Genomic DNA, 20,470 nt, shown 5'->3' on the forward strand with positions numbered 1-20,470 from the left:
TCTCTAAAGAAAAGAAGAAGGATGCAACAAAATCTAAAGCAAAGGGTCCGGCCTACAAATTCCTATCTGACATAGAGGCAGCACCCGATCTCAAAAAGGTTTTGGAAGAGAGGATTTTAAATAGTAAGGTGGAATTTACCTTGGGTGAGGTCCTTGGAATAGCAAAGCGGGGGTTTCATGAAGAAATAATCGATATCATAAAGATGAAGTTGCAGTCTCTTACTGAATCTATCCATGTACAAGGTGAAGAAGAGACTTTAAATGCAGAAGAGTATAGGTCTATGGTGAACAAGGTGATCAAACTATTGTTGGATGCTACAAGTCTAGGGGAGGAGTAAAACACGTTCGCTTCTTCGATGATGAAGATGAAGTCGAGACCACTCACAAGAGTTACTACTTGAAGAGTCATTGGGCAAGAGCAACTACCAAGACCCTCATAAAAGTGGGAGACTTAGAAGAGCCATACATTTCATTGATAGATCATGGGTCAAAAATTAACCTCATGTCAAAGAGTCTTCATCAATAAGGAAAATGGCCAATTGATATAAATCATGAATGGATGATTTGTGCAACTAAGAACTCATCAGGGAAGCTGTATGGAGCTTGTCCAAATGTAAAGGTGACTATAGGGGTGTGAAAGATGACCATAATTTCTTTGTACAAGAGATGTCTACATACCCTCTTATCCTTGGGTAGCCATACATCACTGCTACTTGCATGGAAACCAAGGTGATGGATGATGGGTCAGCTTATGCTAGGATAAGGAGCAGAGATGGGAAGCGTGTAATACAACTCGTTGCTATTTGTGTGGACCATGAAAGGAACCATGAAAGTCTCAGAGAGAAACCCTTGCCAAAGAAAAACAAAGAATTCAGGACTACAGGGATATGAGGGGTTTTGGCCATGTACCATTGTGGAGTGGGATTGTAGTGGTACAAGAAGAGAAAAGTTCTCGCATGATGTTTATGCAAAGGAAACATTTTGTACAGGTTTTGTAGGATTAACAGACTATGGATATATTGCTTTTACAAAGTGTGAGGACTTAAAGCGAGGTGAACAACAACATGTAAATAGTGTACAAACATGAATGATTTGCTAGAAGATGGTGAATGCATTGCATATGTGTTTGATGAGTGTTCGTTTGTGGATATTGTGCAAGACTTGGAGTCTTTAGTGGATTGCAGTTTGCATATGGGAAGTGAGGTCATGAAAGTATGCTCAATAGAAATGTACAAAGTCATTAAGGATTTCAAAAATGCTCAAGGTGTTGATGTACAACTGGAGACCAAGTACAAGTCTGTGGCAAAGAAAGTGAAACCAGTGGCATTACCTCTACCAAAAGATTGTACGCATAAGATGGATCGAGATGCTTTGCAACCTAGTCTTCGTGAACCGTGCTAGATTTGGACATAAGTTTACACGTGATACTTTGAAGGAATTAAAGACTGGTTGCAATGACAGTTTGACAGATGTTGAAAGAGTATTGTTTGAAGAAAAGCTTGCCAAACATGGAAATGATTTTTCATTTGAGCCGCATGACATAGGGTGTGTTGATCCATCCATTGTTGCTCCTATGGTGATCTTCACTATCCCTCATGTACCTTGGAACTTGAGGCCTATTGTGGTTCCAAAGGCCCATTTGACAAAACTCATTGAGTTGCTTAATGAAAAGATCAAGATGGGTATTTTGGAGCCTTCTTGTGCTCCATATTCAAATAGGTGGTTCACAGCTCCAAAGAAAAATGGTTCTTTACACTTTATCGAGGATATGAAACCTGTCAACAAGGTTACAATTAGAAATGTGGGTACAAGGCCAGTTGTAGATGAATTCGCAGAGGCATTCGCAGGAAGGGCAATATATTCTATGGGGGATTTGTACTCAAGGTATGATCAGTTCCAAATAGCAATGGAAAGCAGGGACCTGACTACCATGAGGACACCTTTGGGTCTGGTAAGGATGTGCACCTTACCTCAGGGAGCAACTAACTCAGTTGCACATAGGATGAATGGTATGAACAAAGTCCTACGTGACTTCATACCACAAACTACAATTCCTTTCCTTGATGATGTGCCAATCAAATGATGTGATGTAAGTGATATAGATGTGGCTCTCAACTTGAGGGGGTGCCGAAGGTATGTGGAAAACCATATCAATGATTGTGATAGTTGGAAGAGGTGAACCTTACCTTGTTTGGCCAAAAGTCAGTGTTTGGTGTGAGTGAAGTTCTTATTGTGGAACATATGTGCAGGCCATATGGTAGAAGGCCTTGTCCTACAAAGATTGATGTAATTCAAAGAATGAAAGAGACATGTATTAATGTAATTGAGGTTCAAAGGTTCTTGGGTGCATGTGTGTTCTATGTTATCTGGATTCCACATTATGCGCATGTGATAGAACCTTTCTATCAACTTTTGAGAAAGAACCAAAAGTTCCAATGGGAAGAAATGCATACCCATGCCATGAGAAAATTAAAAAAGTTGTTGCTTATGTCTCCAACTTTGAGGAAAGCAAACTATGAATGTGAAAGATATGTATTTGTGACAGTAGATACTAGTCCCATAGGAATTGGATGGGTGATTGGGCAAGATGATGATGATGGCAAGAGATATGTGGTGAGATTTGGAGAAAAAGTCCTAAGTGCCCATCAACGCAACTATCCATAGGTAAAAAGAGAGTTATGGGGAGTAATCATAGCATTGAAATGTAACAAAGAGTATTTGATTGGAGCAAATGTAATTATAGAGACTGATTGTCTATCCCTTCTTGGAATGATCACAAGCTGCTCAACTCTCGACATTGCTATGTTGAGATAGATTGCCTACATAAAGTCCTTGAATCTAGAATCTAGGCATATTGCATGGAAAGATAATCCAGTTATGGATATGCTTTCAAGAGGAAGGTATGAAATCAAGGAAGACATGGTTGTGGAGGGCGATGATATAGGCACACAGTCCTATAGTATCTCTCATGACAAGGGTGATGTGGGATGCGTGTCTAATCTCACTATCCTACCTTATTGCAATTTTAACGAAAACCACGATTAAATTGTCAATCCATGGGATGAAGCTGACTCGACTAGTGTTTAGAGGCTATAAGAGGTTGTCAATCTCTCGGAAAACAACTAACAACTCGCATATAACTCAAGCTACACTCAAGTGATTGAAATCACCAAAAGCCAATTGCTCATTGGCAAACATATCACATCCGTTATAGCATCAAATGACATCCAAATGTAACAAAACTTCTAGGAAAATTTTATAAGACCTAAGCACACATGCCTATGGTCTCAAACCCCACTTTAGGTCAAGTGCCAAAATCACAATTATTAACAGCAGTGGATTTTTGACCTAGTTGTTTTTGACATAGTTTTTTTTGACCCATAATGCATCTAAATGCTTAGCAATGCTGCCCCAATACCCCACCTATGCTTAGTTTTTGATTTTGAAGCGTAAATTCCTACTTATGATGAAATTAGGCCACTGGTCGGCGATGCCAAAAGCTATGAAATACTATAATGTGTTTACGTCAATGCGTAGAGCTCTTACCTGCGGTTGCAATGCAACAAACACGAGTGCCATGTGACAACCAGGGAGGGAGTAGAAAGCGCGAGAAGGAGAGAAGTGAGTGCCATTAGCTCACGCTATGTATTTCATTATCCAAAACTTTACAATAACTTACAAAAATTGGCTTCTATACCTTAGCGAAGGTTTTTGGTGGTCAAAACTAATTATCAGGGAGCTCTAACTAAAGATAGGCAATGACAGGTTGATACAATCTGGAAGCTTGTAGCCCTGGCTCATCAATTACAAGGTTTATCCAAAAAATAAGAGTTACAATATTCTCGGTTTATAAAAAATAACAAGTGTTTTTACATGGAAGCTCCAAAAAAGGATATCCATGTTAGCTTGCTGCTAACATTCCCCCCCTCCTCGCCTGTGCCGTCCCTTGACACAACTTTATGGGCTGAAGTAGTCTTCGGGTTGACGGCGGCTGGCGAGGCGGTCTTTAAGCGCATTGAGTACCTTTTGGTATCTGATTTTCCTTTCTTTATCTGGCACTTAAAAAAACTGCATAGGGACTCTGTTTTTCAGCTCCACTGTTGAGTAGCCTACAAACTGTGATTTCAGGTTGCTGATCACTGGCCCAAATGTTTTTGTTCCCCAAGTGAAGAACTCTGTGTAGAACGCTTCTTCGAATGCCAGCATATTGTGAGAAGGTAAAAACATACACCGGGCGTAGAAGCCATAGAGGACTTCTTCGGAAGGTTGCCCACTAAAATCATAGCACAACCCTTTGTTACCCTTGAGGAATGACATCCAAGGGGCATCTCCTTGCTCTGGCTCACGGAACACTTTCATGCAGGTGAGTAGCATTCGACAGATTTTGTATAACATTGCACATGAAAAATCTGGTAGACTTTTAAAGAATGACATGGCGCACTTTAGGGTTTTCACCATGTACTCTTCCATCGGTGGTCCCTTGTCTGGATTAGGCAATCTTGGGTAATTCAGCCAAGTTGGTCTCTTCTTTAGTAGTGCCTTGTGTGCTTTCCAAGTCCTTACTCGTGGTACAGGACATAAAGTTGGATCCTTTTGCAGGGCCGCAGGTGCTCTTGTGAACAAAATCAAGTACCTTGGATTCTTGTTCAACCAACTCAACCTCCACTTTGGGTGGTCTTAATCTGCGCCCTCGACTCTCATGTCGATGTAAAGCATTTCTTTTACTTGTAGAAACTCCACTTTAATCAGAGGATAGGGTAGGGATTGTTGGTGCCATTGTGCATTGATTTGATTGGGAGTGAGTTGTGTGACATTGGCGAAATGAAGTACTCTCAGCTCCCAATCCATTGCTGCCTTCCACTGCTCATCTACCTCTTGTGTCATTTTTTCCTTCAGTGCATCTTCCTCAGCCTTTGAGAGCTGGACCATTGGCACTGTGTCTGTTTCTATAATGTGTACTTGAAACTCTTCTATGCCACTTAGCTCTTCGGTCGGCTGCGTCTCCATCTCACCGAATGAAACTGAAGGGATTTCTATCTGAGGTTGCTCTAAAGTGCTTGCCTCTTCTTGTGTTTCCGGATGTCCCTCTTTCAATAGCTGATTGACTCTCTTGAGTTCAGCTATTTTCTTTCAACATCTCTTCTTCTCTTTGGACCCGCATCAAAGCCAAGTCTCTACACTGAGACTGCTCCAATTTTAGCTCCAGCTTGAGGTCTTTATTTTTCTTCTCTAATGCCTTGTAGACCTCGTCTATTCCTTTGATCGATGCCACGGCTGGATTCTCTCGTATTTTCCGCAAGAATATTGCTTGATCATTTATTCTTTGTTTTGAGTACTGTAGGGAAGCATTTTCCACATGTAACTGTACCTGAATTTTTTGAATTGAGAAGGTTGTAGTTAGAAGTTCATTTGAAACTTTTGTTAGTTGTTCATCTTTTGTCTTGCATGCATCTGACAGTTTTGTAAGCGAATCTCCAAGCTCCCATCTCTTTCTGCTGCTTATCCCTTGCGAGCTGATGTTGTTTAGCTTCCGTTTTCAACTCCTACACTTGACTTTGTAGATCGGTGATGACATTAAGTCGGTCTTCTAACTCACCTTGGAGTGTGTCAATCACCATCTCTAATTCCGTGGCCCTTGTGCTACGACTTAATGCTGCTGAGCGAAGTCTTTCAGTCATGTCCTGCATTTTCTTAACATATTCATTCACTTGCCGGATGACCTCGTTGTTTGATTGCTAGTCTTTGTTTTGCGCCAGCTAACTTGATGTTTCTGTAGCTTCTTGTCTGTCCTTGGGCGACGTCATGGAGGTTGTTTGTTGTTGCCCTTGTGGCTATGGCTGATACTTTTCCGTTTTTTCATCCTGAGGCTTTGTGGATGCCTCGGCCTTCTCTTGCTATGTTGAGGTAGAGGGTGTTTCTTTGGCCTCCTGTTCTCTTGTGTGCTCAAACTTTGTGGTGTCCTCTTCTGGTGCAGGATTGGCTACCCTTTCTGGCTCTTTATTGTGCTCTATTTGCTGCTCTTGTGTAGACTCAGCTGCCTGTTGTGATGATTGCACTGCTTCTTGATGTTCTTGCTCTGTCTCTTTTGTTAGCTCAGTTATTGTGGTTCTAACCGCTAGTGATGGTGGTGGGCTCGGCATGGGGTGATCATGGTGTTCAGAAACAGGAGAAGAGATGAGGGGAGATACATCACCTTGAGCATGTTGTGCTTCTCCTTGTGCAGTGGATTCCTCTGCTTGCTTTTGTTGTGCTACCGTCTCTTTAGCTTTCCTTGTTGCTTCTTGTGCTTCCCTCAGCTTCAAAGCTTTTGCTTCTTGATACATTTGTTCCAGTAATTTGATGGGATCTTCAGCTTGTTTCCTGGTATGATGCTTTGTTCTTGCACCTTTAAGCTCAGTGGGTACCCACTTTATCGGGTCTTTTCCTTGTGCTTGGTGGATGCGTTGGTAAGAGTTTTTTTCTCGTTCAAACCTGGCTCGATTTTATACAAGTTCCTCCTGGTGTGCTGCCACGGCCTTTCTCTTCATCTGTTTTATCCACGCTCTCCTTTCCTCGTTATCTGAGCTTTCACTGCTGTGCCGTTCTGGCGAGCTCTCAGCAAACTCTTGATCAGACTTGTAGGATCTCTTGGCAGATCTTGTGGCTCAAGGAGAAGGTTGTGCTGACACCATCCAAGTGTTCTGATCTAGGACAGGTGGCAAGTTGTCGGCCATGCCGATGGCATGGTAAGCAATCCTGGTTAAAACCTCTAGTGCATTCAGATATGTGATTTTTCCTTCTTTCTTTGTCCCTTTCAATGTGGAAAAAACATATTGTGTGTGGTCAATTGGTTGCCTGGTTGTTGATTTGAGGACTTGCGTAAAGGTTGTGGCAACTGCATGATTGGGCGTTGTATACTTGGCGGTCTCTTAGCAAGGAAGTGGAAGTGGTGGTGGTACAACCTTGCAGGCTCTTCCATCTGTTTGTGAATGAGGTCTACAAATGTGGCCGCGGCGGTTTCTTTGGTGGAATTTCCAACCGTCTTCCTATCTCTTGCCCTCAATGTCATTCCTTCTGTTGGCAATCTAAGTGCTTCTGCCACTATCTCCTTGGTAATCACAACTTCAACCTTATTCCCTTGTGTGTCAAAGATCTGAGCAGTTACATCTTCTTTAATTGTGGGAAAAATCTAATAAGCTTTTTGGAAGTCCACTCCACAAGGCTCTTGTTCATGCATCTCTACTTGATGTCCTTCCTCGCTCTTGAATCGGCCGATGAACACTGTGGTGTTATGCTCTTGTAGCTGATCTCTTGAAAGATAGGTTGCCTTGGCGATTTTGACTGAATCTAGGTCTAGTTGATATGTTGGTGACTCTTAAAACTTTTCTTTTTCGTTGAGCTTCTTCTTGGCCTTCTCTGTTGCTTGCATGGCTCCTGTTCAGTGTGAATAGAGTGGCAAAGTTAGTAGATTTGACAGATTTTTCTCTAAAAGGTGCTTCAGTCTGAAATGCTGATAAAGTGAGTCCAATTTTCTTCAAATCAATTTTTGAACATGCATAGATGCATAAAAACATACAAGGAACGAAATTATAAAGTCCAAAAAAAAAATTGCAACAAAAGTAAATAATCATAGCTATGCCATTTTAGACACTATATGTCCAAGAATTGTTCCTTGTCTACCCATGAATGTGCACTTTTCAGAATTTAAGCAAATCCTACAAAGTCTACATTTTTCGAATACCTTTTTGAGGTGTTCAAAATGATCATTCCAGATTGATGAATGTACACATAGATCATCCATATACAATTCCAAGAATTTCCTAAGATATTCTTTAAAATCATGGCTCATCAATCTTTGAAAGGTGGCAGGAGCATTAGTTAACCCAAAGGGCATAACCCGATAGGCAAAAAATACCCCATTTCGTTGCAAAAGCAGTTTTATGATGCTGATCTTTTGGGTCAACCAAAAGTTGATTGTATCCCAAAAAGCCATTTAAGAAGCTGTAAGATTCTCTTCTTGCAACTCGTTCTAACACATGCTCAGTGATTGGAAGAGGAAAGTTGTCTTTAATGGTAGCTGCATTCACTTTTTTGAGATTGACACACACTTGTAATTTTCCATTCTTCTTGGGTACTACCACAATTGGAGACACCCAATCTGTGTGTTCAATTTTGTAAATGAATTCAACTTCCTTTAGTTTCTCAATCTCTTCTTTGATTTTTCTGGAAAATGTTTCATTGTATGTGTATGGACTTTGTCTACTTGGTTTTGCATCATCTGTCATGGGTATGGTATGTTGAAAAATTTCTCGATCAAGACCCTTGAGATCCTTGTAAGACCAAGCGAAGATATCTCGGTATTCTTTTAGCAAGCTTAGCAAAAGCTCTTCTTCTTCCTCTGTTAGGTCATTTACAATGTAGGCAGGCCTAGGCTCTTCTCTTGGTTCAGCTAGATCTATCTTTTTCACATTCTCAGGCCCTTCGTAGGACTTGCCTTGTTTTTGTAGTTTTCTAACAAGTTGTTCGACTATGATTTTTCTATCTTGGAGAGTATATTTTTTGTAATGGGATGGAAGACTCACTACATCTTTACCATCCTCTTCTGTGGTTTCCATTTTAGTCGTATATATCTCCTTTAGAGATTTTTAAAACCCTTGATATTTGTTTTTCCCAATTCATGTCATGGCTGGCTCCTTGTCCTGTTTGTTTGGATCTGCTTGAGTATCCTTCCTTGTTTTTCTCAATGTTTTCGACATTTTTGGATTTTTGTTTGAAGGATATCTGCTAGTGATTTTGTCCTTGAGACAATCATGTGCATCAAGAACTGTGTTCTACTGGAGACTGATGGCATATGTCTTGTTTTCACGTTTCTGGTGTCTCTTTTTCATCTATACCATTTTTGTCTTCTCGATTTCTGGTTAGGAAAGTCAGAAAACTTTTCCTCCCCTCCTTCCAGGAGGAGCTTAGCTCTCACATGTTCTTTCTGTGACCTCGAATCTTTTGAGATAGCTGAGTGTTCATCTAACTCATCTGTTGCATCGTAGTAGAGGTCTGAAAAGACTTGTTGAGCTTTCATCAAGTCCTTGGGTTCCTTAATTTCATCTTCAATATGAAGGGTTGAAATCATTTCGATGGGAATTATGTCATAGCCATCCTCATTGCAAAATTGAGTAGGCATAGACGTATTCACACATACATCCATTGTCGATAAAATTTGAGTCCACTCAAATGGATCAAACAAATGTTCTGGAAAGGGTTCAGGTACACAGGCTTTGTCTGTGCAATCCCTTTCTAAGGTACATTTTTCTCTTTTTAAGCTCCCATTTTCTGAAGCTCCGCACATCCAAATAGGAGTGTCTTTGTGTAACCAAGAAGGAAGCTTAGTTTCAGCCGAAGAGGCTAAATCGAACTCTTGTATGGGCATTTTCAAGACATCTCTATAAGTGTGATCTTTTAAATTAACCCTTGTTATAGATCCCACTTGCTTCAAGTACAGATAGTTGTTTCCCCAATATTGGATAAGTTGTACCTGTCGCATGAAAGGTCTTCCCAATATGATTTCGTAATTGAGTTTCTTCCCAAAGTCTACTATGGCAAAAGTGTGTTGATATTCAGTCCCACAGGAATTAACTATTACCTTTTCTAGCAGTCCTAAGGGTGTTTCAATATGTTCATCGGCCAATTGCAATTTCATTCGATTTTGTCTAATGGTTGGTTATCCCCAGGATTCCCATACTGTTTTTGTGGCTATGGCTATGCCTGCTCCACTATCTAGTATTGCCATGGTTTCAATGTCATTATATTTCACTAGAAGGGTGGTGATTCCTTCTTTCCCTTCATAGTATTCTCCGACTTTGTTCATTGGAACAGATCAAATATCTTTGTTATCCATTTCATGTTTCAATCTTTTCAAACGATGAGCCCCGTTATCCCCACCTTTTCTAGGGTTTTCTGTAGGTCATTCTATAAATATGGTCTGATTTTTAACAGTTTTCCCAAAGTAAGAGTGCATTGAATGGGTGTAGACAAGATTGAATGAATGTTGTCTACTTCTAGGGTCTGTTCGGCTCTTTTTACTTGAGTGGTCTTACACACTATGGATTCATCTTTGTTATCTCCCAAGTAAGAGGGTAATGTTTTCAAGGTCAATGGTTTAGACATTCCCGAAGCTTTAGATCCTCAATCCTTGTACAAGAATTTGTACATCCATGTCCACATCCATGTCCACATCCAAGAATTGTACATCCATGTCCACATCAGGAGGTAGGTTGTCCAACCAAACTTCCTCTATGGAGCTGACTTTAGAGTTAGGCTCCCATCATCGATCTCTCTAACTTTTTCCCATAAGTGTCTTGGCCAGTCTTCCTCTACGAATGGAATTCCATCTAAGGCATCTTCACTGTCCGGCACTACAAGTTCTGGTTCTTTTGTTTCAATGTGGGGTTCTACCACCACTTCGGATTTTTCTTTTAGTGTCTCTTACCACAAGCTCCTCAGGTTTTGCCATACTTTCGAACTTGGGTTTTTGTTTTTCTAGCATTTCTTGCGTGATTTTTACCACATTTTGATAAGCTTCAAACTTAGTTGCTTCCATGTCTAGAGAAGGATAGTTTTTCCATTTGTTTTCCATGTTTTGGCCTCCTTTAAGTCCTGCTTGGTAAGCTTCCAAGGCTGCATTAATAGGCTTAATAATTTTATGAATCAAAATTGATCCTCCAAATTTCACAATTGTTTCTTTGATTTCGGTTCCAGTTCTTTCACCTTTTCCTAGAAAAGCTTTTTTGCTTTCTCCTAGATTTTAGCTCGTTGTTTCTGTTTTCTCAATTCATACCTTTTGCTTTTTCTTCTTTTGGTCTTTTGAGAGGCAGCTTTTGTGTTCTTCAAATCATCAGAGGAGTTATGTTTCTTTTTCTTAGCTTGAGCTCTAGTGATTACCTTGACTGGAACAATTGGTTCACTCTCAGATGAGCTACTAGGTATCACTTGGACTATATTTCTACTGTTTTATCCTTGTTTAAAGGATTTTAAAGACAATCTTTCGGGAAAGTGTCCTCCCTTTTTGAAACATTGTATGCAATAAGCTTAAATTGGCTTGAGGTTCTTGTTAGGCTCTAGGCATTCATTTTTCCAATGATCATCTGCACCACAGTTGTGACAATTTTCTGTTCTTGGCTTAATCATGGGTCTTACCATAGGAGGTCTAACACCTTGATTAGCTACATAATACATTGGTGCGAGCTCTGGTGGAGCATAAGTCACAGGTTCTTCCATTGGTGGTGGATGTGAATTATACCAATCTACTTCTATCATTACTGTAGATGGACTAGGCTTAGCATAGGGTGTAACAGGAACTAGTGCTTGTTCATCTATGACTCCTTCTAAATGCATGTACTTTATAGGCACTGCATTATGTCTTGGTTACGGAGGTTGTTAACCCAAAACAGGTTGAGGTCTTTCCATACCCATCAGTGGTCTTTGAGCTGGTGCCATGTTAGGCTGGTATTTGTACATGGGTTGTCCTTGTGGCCTCATGGACACGCACTGAACATTCCCATCATACTTTGGTCGGAAGTAGCACTTGTTGGTCTCATGGTTGGTCCATTTACCCTCGATTGCACACCATTTTGGTGGCCTAATTGGTTGTCCCTGTTGAGGTATCCCTTGCCCTGGTCCCCTTATATGTGCTTTCTGCATGTTATTCATCATTTCATTCATCCTTTTAAGCATGTCTTCTATGGCTGAAAGTGGTGGTGCAGCAGCCGTTCCCACTTGTGTTGGTTTAGTGGATGTTGTTTTCTCACTTTGATTATCCTTAGGAACATATTCTTCGTTGAAAATATCACAATTGTCTCCTAAGTCAATAGCATCTGACACACATGCTTCTAGCGTTGTATGCTTCTTGCTATATAGTATAGCATGAAGTTCTTTGTTTAGCAGTCCCTCTAGAAACAATGATACTAGTCGTACTTCTGCAGGTATCTCTAGATTTGGGCATCTGGCAATGCATTGTTTCATTCGAGTTGCACAATCCCTAACAGACTCACCTTGTTTCTGTTTGAAGTGGTAGATTTGAGCTACCGTATTGTGTTTGATCCCCATTTTGGAACAAGCAGCTACAAATCCTTGAGCTAATGTGTTTAAGTCCATGATTGACCTTGGTGGAATGTTTTGGAACCATGTTAATGCTTTCCCTTCTAATGTCATTCCAAACCCCTTGAGTTGAGTATGAAAATCGAATATGCATTTTGCTCTTAGCACTTGTTCAAAGCTTGCTAAATGGTCATATGGATCCCCTGATCCACTGTATTTTCTGTCCCATTTCTAAAAATCAGCTGGTTTGATGTGTCTGTTTGGTTCAACTCCTGGTCTCTTGGCAGTTGGTCCTGTTCCGAGTCCTTCAAACCAGTCTGTTGGAAATAGTGACTCGTGTAGCTCTCCACTGGCCTTAGTGTCGCCCGATTTTCTTCGTGATGAGGTGGTTTCTGGTTTCTTAATATTACTCTTAGACGATCTCTCACGGTGTTCGTCTCTTGGAATGGTTTCTGGTCCTTGGCCCAATATCCAATCCCTTATGGAATATCCTTGATATTTGGTTTGTACGACCTCCTCAGGAGTCATCATAAGAAAGTTGTTGTTATAACAATCCCTAAACAAATAGGTTGGTAGTTCTGTTGATCCCTTATCCTTGATCTTGAAGGTATAGATGATCTTCATGGTCGTCAGTTGTCCTAATTTGGCATGCGAAGTCCACATAAGAGCTTTTATATTTCTATCCTCCCAACAATAGACTCCGATCCTAGGATTATCCGCACTAAGCCATTTCAAAGGCTTCAAATGTACTTGCTCGTATGCCTCGAATTCTAAAGTTGGTGGTCCTTCTTTTGCTGACATATCTGGGATTAGGGTGTTTACTTCTAACCCCCATTTGTCTATCACGTCAGAGTTTTTGACTTGTAAATATTGAGTTTCATTTCTGTCCATGTAGATTTATCCTTGTTTGTTTGCCTTGATTTCTTCTTCGAACTCAATACCATGGTCACCAATGAGAATAGCATACTCTTCGTTAGGATCTAGGTAAACCTGAGCTCCATGGCAATTAGTCTTATAAAATGATAGTATATGCTTATAGCGCACTATCATTCCGGTCTCTGAGTGAGTCGAATAGGAAGACATTAGAGGTTGAATCTAAAAAAGTGTCTGAGACTTCTTCAAGGATAGTGTGCAAGGAATTGCCTTGATTCATGCTTTCTTCGGTGGATACTCTACTGGAAGTTTCTCCAAGTATGCCCTGATTTCCTAGTACACGAACAGATCTAAGGTTCATAAAGACTTGCGAAGCCCTGGATAAAGTACTTCCTTTGGATTGACTTGTCGTCAATTTCCACTTGACTTGATTGCAATTTCTGTCAAGCTACTAATTCCTTGTCTGCAGCCTGATTCCCGTATCAATTTGATAAAGTTAGTTATTCTTCTATAAAGACAGTATAGTTTTTGCTAGCTGTTGTGATTGGTCTATGTGTATCACTGCAAATCAAGCTAATTGAGTCAACCGTTGCAATTTTCAAACTCGACTTTGGCAAAAATCAAAGGATTGATATGCAACCTGGAAACTGAGTGAACATGTATCAATTTGCATCTGATTGAACCTAAAATTGTATGGTGGCTTTGTATTATGCTGGTCTAACACTATACAAGTTCAAAAGTCAAAACTGGTGGCTCTGGGTAGCAACAGTAAATAATCGTGGCTATCTACTTATGTCAGTTTTTTACACTTTTTGGCTTGGTTTGCCAAGTATACAACCTTTTAAGGTCCTTGGACAAGTTTCAACAAGTTTGGACAACTGTTTTTTTATCCGTAGACTCTGATTTCAAGAATTTGGCTTAAGTCTCACTTTTGTGATCCAAATGTCACCAAAATTTATTTGTGTGGTCTACTTGATATGGTTGACCTTGTGGTATACTCAAATTTGCAAAATTGTCAATTTTTGGAGCAGATGTAAATAATTGCGATTACTTACTCTGGCTATTTTTTTGCAAGTTTTAGTCCCAACCTTTGCATAGACCTATTAAGCACTTCAACTTAAGGTCTTTAGCCAAGTTTCATCAAGTTTGGACAAGTTTTGGTCAAATGGTCATCAATTTTTTGTCCGCAAACTAACTTTGCAAATTTGGTCACAATTTTTAATCCAATTATTCAAATCTTACCAAATTTGGTTTGTGGGCTTATTACAACAATGTAAAACTAGTGGTATGCTAACTTGGTCAAAAATTTGAAAAATGGGGTACATGTAAATAATCGTGATTATTTACAACAACTGGCAACTTTTTGCATCTTTTTGGTCAACTGAGCATGTACACATATTTATTACATCAATATAAGCCTATGAATCAAATTTCATCAAGTTTGGATAATTTTTTTTCCAATTTACACTCAAGTTTTAGAAAGTCAGTACAAACTTTAGTTTTTACCCAATTTTTTGCCAATTTGGTGATCCAAATCTTTTGTGCCTTTACAAAACTTGTTTGTACACATGCAATGAGTCAATGGTATGAACCTTGGTAAAATCTAAGCTGAAAGTTAATAATCACGATTATTAGCTTCAGGCTTGAAATGAACCAATTTTTGCACTTTTTTCAAGGACAATCCTTTTATGAGTTATTTTAAGCCTATGAATCAGGTCAAAACTTAATTTGGCCTAAAATGTCAAGAAAAAGTAAATAATCTGAGTTCTGGCCAATTCTTGAAATTTCTACATCGAAGTGTCCTTGAGCTTACCCACAGGTTCAAACAACTTCTAAGCTTACTCTCCAATCGGATTTAGTGGTTTGTAGTCTTTCGTGTTATTTCTAGCCGTAGACCTGAAATTCTGCAACTTCCAATAACAACTCATAATGATTCTTTCAGAGAGAGCAATGTTCTGAACTCCATCTCGGATCCTACTTACCCAACTCCTAGATTCTCATGCAATGGGGTTGTGGAAAGTGTCCACAAACACTCGTTTTCTTGTTTTCTAAGGTTTCTTGAGCATTGATCTTAAGACTCGTCTTGTCTATCAATCATTCTCAAAATCCTACTCTAATCCTACAGTCCTAAAGGCACTCGACAAGTATGATTACTTCCAAGCTACCTCTACGTAGCAAAAGATGACAATCTTAAGCTATGCGGTTTCTAAAAGAAAGTTTTTACTCTAGGAAATCATAGAGAAAGTTAAACGATAACTTCACAAGACGCTCGTGTTTTTTCCTAGTTTGGGTCTCTTTGATCCCCGGTAGCGGCGCCAAATGTGAGACGCGTATCTAACCTCACTATCCTATCTTATTGCAGTTTTAGCGAGAACCACGATTAAATTGTCAATCCATGGGACGAAATTGACTCGACTAGTACATAGAGGCTACAAGAGGTTGTCAATATCCCGGAAAACAACTAACAACTCGCATCTAACTCAAGCTACACTCAAGTGATTGAAATCACCAAAAGCCAATCGCTCATCGGCAAACATATCACATCCGTTACAACATCAAATGACATCCAAACATAATGAAACTTCTAGGACAAGTTTATAAGACCTAAGCACACATGCCTATGGTCTCAAACCCCACTTTAGGTCAAGTGCCAAAATCGCGATTATTAACTGCAGTGGATTTTTGACCTAGTCGTTTTTGACCTTGAATGCATCTAAACGCTTAGCAATGCTACCCCAATACCCCGTGTTGAGCCAGCAGAGGATCACACCCACATTTTTGCTCACACTCATCATTTTTGTAACCATTGATTGTAATAAATGTCTTTTCGACATTGATTTTGAATGGAGCCATTCATTAAGTAACGGGACTCAATTGAGTTTCCAACTTGTAATCCCGAAGTAATTTCACTCGCTGATGTAATTAGTTAGAGATGTTCTCACCTCCAAGGCTGAGGTATATAAGCCAAAGTTTTGTAACCTAAGGGGATTCAATTTTATTAATCAAAGGTGAGTTTTTGAGCGCCGTGACTGTGTCTGTGAGAGAGAGAGAGAGAGAGAGAGAGAGAGAGAGAGAGAGAGAGAGAGAGAGAGAGAGAGAGTCTTATCTACTTGCTACGCGAGCTACGGAGCCGCCATTGGAGAAGTGACACCGCCATTGTGTTAGCAACGGCGAGAGCTACGCACAGATACCAAGAGTGCGCGCTATCGGCTTCTATGTGTGGTAAGTTCCTACGAGCTTCGGTGTGAGTTTTCTTCCAACTCGTGTGTCGGAATAGAGCGTGCAGCATATCTATAGAACCACAACGAGTAGAGCTACACATTAGTACCATCGCGGTCAAGTTTCGGTCACCTCTATTTTTCGTTCTGTCTTCATACGCGTTTACCGCACGGAGTGGTTATAGGTTGATTTTGTAGTTCACGTCTTTAGGGTGTTGTTCTTACCTAGTGCATAGACTTCCCCTTGAGTTTGAGATCGATTCAATGATTCTAGATCCTGTTTCGTATAGCATTCGTTCGTAGTACGGATTTCAGTCACTTGCGTATTTTAGAACTTAGATTTGATTTCCTTGGTAGTGATTGTCTTTAGAAGGTCGAGTAGGTGATTTGACACCCACCTAGTTGTTTCCATGCGCCTGCGGGTCAAGCTTCGTCCTCGTCTGACAAATTCTGTTGTTGGTTGAGTTCTCGCTATTTAGCTTCCGCTAGCAGCGTAACCGCCTTAACATTTGGCGCCGTTGCCGGGGACGAGCTCGTCCCCTAAGTAGGTGACCTTAGACTAATCCTACGAGGTGAGTCGTATAAACTACTTGTATACTTTAGTTAGAAAAGATCTAGGAGTGGTGGACTCTGAAGATCTTGAGAGATACTAGGAAGTGGGGTATTCCTGGGTCTTCCGTGTTGACAGTATTTTTAGTTTAGCTTAGATTTGTTTGTTGTTTTTGTTGGTGTTGAGTAGTTGTTGATAGAAGAAGAATTTGCTAGTCCGTGAGTGACAGTGGATATCTTTAAAATCACAATTACCAAACCCATTTTATGATTAGGAATAGCTTAGGTAGGGCTTCATTTGATCCTGATCTGGAGCTAGTAATCATTGGAGTATTTGCTTGATATGGTTGATTGTATGTTAGATCACTAAACCGTCGAGTTAGTAGTGAAACTTGCAATAAACAAAAGTCAGAGAAATTTTCTGTGTATCTGGGAGTTGCTGAGCACTTGAGAAAGCTTTAGGAAGGATTCTGTGCCAAAAAATTGGAAATCTGCAACTTTAGACATCATACGCGTATGATGTCTAAATGACCAAACAGAGACCAAAACAGAAATTTTGACTTTACCAGAGTGTTCAAAAGGGGGGTTATACCCTAATTTCAACTTAAAACAAGAGCATTAACACTCAAAGAAACCCAAAAAGATAAGTCGGAGTCCTAGAAATGCAAAGAATAGGAAATTTTGGATTCAGATCTTGTTTTTACATTCAAACCTGACAAAAACACTTGAAACTCAATTATAAACATTGGAGAAGGCTTAAAACCAAAAATAGTCCAAATCTGTGAAAAAAGACATCATACGCGTATAATGTCTTTTAGCACATCCACTGCTTAATTTTGATATCTGACCTGACAAGATTGTTACAAACACTATAGAAAGCATAAATATCAAGTATTGACCCAAATTGATGAAAAAGACATCATATGCGTATAATGTCTTTGACCTAATTTTGGACATATTTTGATACTTTGCCAACACAGATCCATTGTAATAGTTGTCTAGAGGTTATATTTCAAGTTTCATCCCATTTGGATCACAATTGACCCAAAACAAGTCAAAAGCGGAAAATTGCCAAGAAAAGCCTAAATTAGCCATAACTTGCTCAAACAGAGTTCAAACTAAATTTTGTGAGTGGACAAAGCATAAGGGGGCTATTGAGAGTGAGCATAACCAAAATAGTCCAAATCTGTGAAAAAAGACATCATACGCGTATAATGTCTTTTTCAGCATAACTGCAACAAAATTCTCACTTGATGAAACAGAAGTTGTCCAACTGACAAGATTAAACAATTGACAAAGTATCAATCAGTTTGGATCAATTCTGACCACAAAAACTTGGGAAAAACAAATTGCCGAGACGGAAAAGTTAAAGTCCTTTAGGGGAATTGATGAATTTGAGATCGGGCAGGAATCTCCAGAATAACCAACTAAAACAAGGGGAACAAGCAAGTGTCATATCAACCGAGGGAAGTGTAAACCAAAGTTGGGTGCAACCATTAGAGCCGATCTTTGAAGGAAGTGTCTCTGATACTTCTTCGGAGAGATCTTACGAGATTTTCACCGAACACTTGGAACACTTGAACCTGAACAACAGAGAAAATATGGCAGCAGGATCATCAAACCCTTCCGCCACAATGAAGCTATTGTTCATAAAATACCAGTACGACAATGAGCAAGGTGCCAAGATCTACAAAGATGGAATGGACCGCTATTGTGTAAAGATAGAGGAGAGACCTAGTGAGTTCAAGGACTTAGTGCCTGTGAGCTATAGCGGAGATAGATATCTAGATGACGAGGGTACCATGTACTTGGTAGTCCTAAACCCTAACATTGTGGACAAATGGGGATTGATGGGCACCAAAGCCAAAGTAGATGAAGAACTTGAGGAGAAGGCACCAATAATGAACTTCCCTGATGTGAGGTTAAGAAGAGAGAATGAAACTACAAGGATCAACACTGATAACATCTATGTGGGGCTATACAAATATAATAATGGGGAGCAAGATCTCTATTATAGATGTGAAGAACCCTACACCGGAGAGTTGACAGACCAAAAAAGACTTTATGTCTTTACCTACACAGAGGGATCGGAAGTGAAAATTGCTGCTTACGACAAGTATGGGAGGCAATACTCAACAATGGGCAAGAAAGAATTAGAAGGATATACATACTTTGGGGGACCACTACATCAGTATTATGTTACTTCTAGCTCACAAAGACCAGCACCAACAAATGGAGTGCAAAACCCAATGACAACTGGAGGACAAAGAACTCAGGCTGCTGACTCTTTCAGCCAACCTCCATACTCGAAGCTTGGACCAATGGGATCATTACATTCCAGAGAGTCAATGGATACAAATCGAGGTAGTGCAATTCCAATCCCCACATATACCACTCCAGGTCCAAGGTTCGAAGCGGAACCATCACATTTACCTCCTAGTAGTAGATTCAGGGCAGGGGAAACGACAAGGGTAACCCATGAGATCCATGATGCTAGAGAAAGCTTTAGCCGGGACACAGGAGCAATGAGATTGGTAGCAGACCATAGACGTATGAGACCATCTCAAGTAGCCAAGTGTATGCCAAAGAAGTATGGTGGTTCAGGAGATCCGTATGCACATGTGTCACTCTTTAAGCAAGTCTTAAGAGCTGAGCAGATAACAGATTTCCATACACAATACGAGGGATTTGGTCTTACTCTAGAAGGTACGGCATTGACATGGTTTCAACCACTGAACATAGGAGGATTCCATGACATTGACCATTTGCTAAGAGAGTTTGCTGAGGAATTCTCAAAACGAGGGATTAAGCACAATACGGTCTCACAAATATATGCTTTTAAACAGAGAGAACACGAAAAAGTGAAGGAAGCTTCACTTCGCTTCAAACAATACATTGAGAGATGTCCAGTACGTGAACGACCACAAGATGACAGACTATCTGTTCTCTTTATTGAGGGACTGAGAAACGACACTCTCAAGAAGGACTTGCACTTGAAAGCTTGTACAAGTTTCGAGCAAGTAACGAGAGAGGCATTGTACTTAGTGGATAACTGTACGGTTTATGGAGAGGTGTCAGCGGATACAGATTTTGCATCCAGTAGCTCCTCCTCCGTAGCGAGCGAGACTACCACTAAAAAGAATGTTCAAACAACAACCATGCCAAATGTAGAGCAAATGATAGAAGAGGCTTTAAAAAGGATGGCACCATACCAAAAACCATTGCCAAAACCGCTGAAATGGTGTGCTATTGAGAAAAAATGGACAAATCATCAAACAGAGGAGTGCTATTACAACAAAGGGTATGTAAGGGAGCGTCAGTATGCACCTCTTGCTCAATTAGCACCACCTCAGGTACATCCAGTACCTCGATACCCAACAGGAAATGTACCAGGACCTATGGGGATAGAAAGACCGCAACCGGTATTGGGACAACAACCACCTTTACCAGGAGCAAGACCAGTGGGCATTAGATATGCACCAACCTTAGAGAATCAAGAAGAACAATCCTTAGTGCCTGTTCAAGCCTATTATGAAGAATCTGGTGCACACATGTCTCCAACTGTGTATTACCCCCCAGAAGAACCCAAACAACCAGAACCATGGGGCATGATGGGGAATGTTGGAACCCCAACAGTTACAAGTGCTATTGATGAAGAGAGATACAATTTGGACGCAAGAACATTGATGTTCATAGCTCATGGAGGGTTAACAGGACAAAGACCATCCTATCCACAAAGGACGAATCAAATGGGACCAAGA

General features: G+C 40.3%; 1 pseudogene; it reads left to right on the top strand.

The window, feature by feature from the left end:
* LOC147448311 (uncharacterized) overlaps positions 1–20,470 on the top strand; it is a 147,783-nt pseudogene that overhangs the window by 85,331 nt on the left and 41,982 nt on the right.

Source organism: Adiantum capillus-veneris, chromosome 11, assembly GCF_014529385.1.
Source record: "Adiantum capillus-veneris isolate H3 chromosome 11, ASM1452938v2, whole genome shotgun sequence".
Classification (NCBI taxonomy): Eukaryota; Viridiplantae; Streptophyta; class Polypodiopsida; order Polypodiales; family Pteridaceae; genus Adiantum; species Adiantum capillus-veneris.